We start from the raw sequence: 4864 nt of genomic DNA, 5'->3' as shown, positions 1-4864 counted from the left end.
CCTCGAGGCAATCCTGTCTTGGAGGTCTACAGTCAGTTCCTTTGACTTCATGCTTGGTTTGTGCTCTGACATGCACCGTCAACTGTGGGACCTTATATGTAGACAGGTGTGTGCTTTACCAAATCCTGTCCAATCAACTGAATTTATTTCATGTGTACTCCAATTAAGCTGTAGAAACATCTCAAAGATGATCAGTGGAAACAGGATGCACCTGACCTCAATTGTGAGCTTCATGGCAAAAGCTGTTAATATGTATGTACATGTACTTTCTTTCTTTATTTTTTAAATTTGCAAAAATCTCAAACTTTTTTCACGTTGTCATTAAGGCGTGTTGTGTGTACAATGTTGAGAGGGAAAATTTAATTTTGTCTATTTTGGGATAAGGCTGTAACATAAAATGTGGAAAAAGTGAAGCACTGTGAATACTTTCTGGATGCAGTGTTTTTATATATATATATGTATGTGTGTATACACACAGTTGACATGAAAGACTAAACAAAATAAATATCTTGTGTGTCTGCCCACTACATTATAAACCTGAGTTCTTTTGGGTGAACTGTCCCACATCATGATTGTTCTAGATCATTGTCTTGGTGGGATCAGGCATTTGGTCAGAAACCTACAAATATCGTTTTCTTGACTTTAAAATGGGTGTTATGGACAAAATTATCTGTTTGATTTGGAAAATTAATGCGGACGTGTCAGTGTTTTTGGACTTGTGAAGAACAATTTCATTTGTGTTGTGTGTGTTGGGGGGTGGGGGGGCATTCTTGGGCTTCATTTATCTTGTAAGGGAGAAGTTTGATCATAAAAGCAGCCACACATAGTCCGCCGTTTGTGCTTCAAATCTGAGCTGCTATGATTTAAAATAAAGAATGTGGGGGGAATGGGCCATGTACGTAACTCGCAATTATGTTGGAACCAGTTGGCAAAACCTTTCCATCAAGTGTCCACAGGTCAGGTTTCACCCACACCTGCAGCGTGTTCTGTCAGGAGTGTAGCTGGTAGACATTTTCCATGCTTGTGTACGGTATGGGCTATGATCTGCGACATCAGTTATTAGGTTTGATAAGGTAATGTTGGGTTAATTATAAATGTCAGTTTAGTTGAACAACTAACTTATTTCCACATATTATAGTGAGAACATATTCCATCACCAAAATTCAACTCTACCTGTTTTCTGGGTGTTAGTGTGTAACAGTAGTTTTTATTCTAGTGATCACAAGCATGTTACAGTAATATTAATACCTAGGATTCTATTTGATGCACCTTTTTATGTTGCTTTACCTAGCTACAGTTGAGTTTGTATTAAATGTTCTCTACACAAGTACATTTTACACTTTTTTTTTTACAGCTTGTTCTTTAATCCAGTTTAGTTTTATCAATGAGGATCATTTTAAATGTGCTAAGTTTTGATTATTTTGGATTAAATGTAATAAAAAAAAAATAAGATTTAAAAAGATGGTTTTGTCCTCGTATTTTATTTTTAATTCTTTGCATTACACTTCAAAGAGAACAAAACATACTTAGGTTACCTGAACTGATTCTGCCAACATGGGAACATTTTTTTTTTCTTTCCTGTCACATGACACCTGTCAAGCTTTCACATTTTGTGTCACAAGGGGCACAGAATTGCCAAAAGTGAAAAATCCCAGTGCATCTTGGTCGTTCTTACATATGGTGCTACTTCCAGAAGTGTGAACATCACAAAACGGTCTCATTATACAAATCCTCAGCATTTCTTGATTATTCTTTTCTTTGAAGTGTATTATCGGAAGGTTACTACCTGTCATGGTGAAATCTGCCTTGACCTACATCATTACAATTTAACAACAGCAAGTGGGTAACACATGACACCCCCCAACATTTCACAATTGGCCAAGACCACCCTTGACATATTAGTCATGATGACATCACACAAATGTTCTTTACCGACCCTGTGATGTGCAACATTTGACATGAATTAGCTCGTGACCAAACTTGTGGCCCAAATTGTGAATGTGACGGCCCTTTTATCAAAAGCCTCAAAGATAACGCTACCGTCAGAGAATAACTTAACATTGAATGTACGTTTGTGAAATATGAGAGACGTCACATCTATAGTACACTGGTTTTTGTATTTACAGGTGTAGTTTGGTTTAGGGGCCAGCTCAGTTAAGGGAATCGCAAGCAAACTGCTACACTGGTGCTTAATTTGTACCATCTGAACTTCATTCTCTGTTCTTGTGCAAATTATCTTTGAAATGAACAAAATCCTGACCATGTTACTGTGAAAGAACCTTTGTCACATGCTGATACTTGTCATTTTCAGTGTTGAGACAATATCCTGGATTTCCTCTCCTGTTATTTATAGGTCAAAGTGCTATAAATTTGAACTTTGAAAGTTGAAAACATTTGAATTTGTGACTGTTGATGTAGTCTTTATTGTTTTATTTACGAAGCAGGAATTCTATTGAGAAGTAATGCACAAGTATTTCACCACCACGCTCCGTTCATTTCCGTTGTGTATCTTTGTGCTTTACATCTAAGTACTGGAATGTCGTGTGAACCTCTAATAAACATTTTGCTGCTCTGTGGACATTGCCTTTTTATTAAATGTGGCAGACAGCTTTAAAATACATTATTAATTGTGGTGTCTTTAAATTATAACAGGTAGTTTTTTTGTTGTTTTTTTTTTTTTGTATTTTGAGGCACTGAACTACACCAAACACACACCAGTGTTAACATGCTGCCATGTAAGGCACTGAACTGCAGAAACTTGGCATTAAGGGCCTTGCCCAAGGGTCCTTAATGGTGGTTCCTGCCCACGAAAAACATCCCCACAGCATGATGCTGCCAACACCATGGTTCACTGTAGGGATGGTGCCTGCTTTCCTCCAAATACAACCCCTGGCAAAAAGTATGGAATCACCGGCCTCAGAGGATGTTCATTCAGTTGTTTAATTTTGTAGAAAAAAGCAGATCACAGACATGACACAAAACTAAAGTCATTTCAAATGGCAACTTTCTGGCTTTAAGAAACACTATAAGAAATCAAGAAAAAAAGATTGTGGCAGTCAGTAACAGTTACTTTTTTTTAGACCAAGCAGAGGAAAAAAATATGGAATCACTCAATTCTGAGGAAAAAATTATGGAATCACCCTGTAAATTTTCATCCCCCAAATTAACACCTGCATCAAATCAGATCTGCTCATTGACATTGACCCTATGTGTCTTTTTGCAAGGAATGTTTTTGCAGTTTTTGCTCTATGGCAAGATGCATTATCATCTTGAAAAATGATTCCATCATCCCCAAACATCCTTTCAATTGTCCAAAATATCAACATAAACTTGTGCATTTATTGATGATGTAATGACAGCCATCTCCCCAGTGCCTTTACCTGACATGCAGCCCCATATCATCAATGACTGTGGAAATTTACATGTTCTCTTTGGGCAGTCATCTTTATAAATCTCATTGGAAAGGCACCAAACAAAAGTTCCAGCATCATCACCTCGCTCAATGCAGATTTGAGATTCATCACTGAATATGACTTTCATCCAGTCATCCACAGTCCACAATTGCTTTTCCTTAGCCCATTGTAACCTTGTTTTTTTTCTGTTTAGGTGTTAATGATGCCTTTCGTTTAGCTTTTCTGTATGTAAATCCCATTTCCTTTAGGCGGTTTCTTACAGTTCGGTCACAGACATTGACTCCAGTTTCCTCCCATTCGTTCCTCATTTGTTTTGTTGTACATTTTTCGATTTTTGAGACATATTGCTTTAAGTTTTCTGTCTTGACGCTTTGATGTCTTCCTTGGTCTACCAGTATGTTTGCCTTTAACAACCTTCCCATGTTGTTTGTATTTGGTCCAGAGTTTAGACACAGCTGACTGTGAACAACCAACATCTTTTGCAACATTGCGTGATGATTTACTCTTTTAAGAGTTTGATAATCCTCTCCTTTGTTTCAATTGACATCTCTCGTGTTGGAGCCATGATTCATGTCAGTCCACTTGGTGCAACAGCTCTCCAAGGTGTGTTCACTCCTTTTTAGATGCAGACTAACGAGCAGATCTGATATGATGCAGGTGTTAGTTTTGGGGATGAAAATTTACAGGGTGATTCCATAATTTTTTCCTCAGAATTGAGTGATTCCATATTTTTTTCCTCTGCTTGGTCTAAAAAAGTAACCGTTACTGACTGCCACAATCTTTTTTTCTTGATTTCTTATAGTGTTTCTTAAAGCCAGAAAGTTGCCATTTGAAATGACTTTAGTTTTGTGTCATGTCTGTGATCTGCTTTTTTTGTACAAAATTAAACAACTGAATGAACATCCTCCGAGGCCGGTGATTCCATAATTTTTGCCAGGGGTTGTATGATGCCTGGCATTCACGCCAAACAGTTCAATCTTTGTCTCATCAGACCAGAGAATTTTGTTTCTCATGATCTGAGAGTCCTTGAGCTGCCTTTTGGCAAACTCCAGTCTGCCATGTGCCTTTTACTAATCGTACAGCAGATAAGTGAATATTTCCTGAGGGATCCTTCAAATGGTGATGCAAGCACCAAATTTGGCACACATACTCCTTAGACATTACTCTTTTAAAAATGCTGAGTGGCCACATGAACTTTCAATAGGCGGCCAAGAAGGGGTCAATTGAAGAATTACACAGGGTTCAAAATTTAAAAATGCTCCAATCATATTGAAATGTATTTCATGTTATTTGTCTGATCATAAAGATTTCAAAAAGGTATAGTTTGGACTATCTATGAATCTATGTTCTGGAGTTACGGGGTAAAAACACTGAGAAAGGTCAATTTCAGTTTTTCACAGGGGTCAAAAGTTAAAGTTGCTCCAATTATGGTAAAAAGTGGTGTAAAGTAC

At 37.4% G+C, this 4864-nt stretch overlaps 1 long non-coding RNA gene across 1 annotated transcript; it reads left to right on the top strand.

The window, feature by feature from the left end:
* Positions 1-200: 200 nt before the first annotated feature.
* Positions 201-1453, top strand: LOC117522352. Its single transcript, XR_004564203.1, has 2 exons — positions 201-1105; positions 1139-1453. It is a non-coding gene; the product is annotated as an uncharacterized LOC117522352 (long non-coding RNA).
* The last annotated feature ends 3411 nt before the right edge of the window (positions 1454-4864 follow it).

This window comes from Thalassophryne amazonica, chromosome 12 (genome assembly GCF_902500255.1).
Source record: "Thalassophryne amazonica chromosome 12, fThaAma1.1, whole genome shotgun sequence".
Lineage (NCBI taxonomy): Eukaryota > Metazoa > Chordata > Actinopteri > Batrachoidiformes > Batrachoididae > Thalassophryne > Thalassophryne amazonica.
The sequence above is the reverse complement of the archived record's forward strand: the minus strand, read 5'-3'. Positions and strand labels throughout refer to the sequence as shown.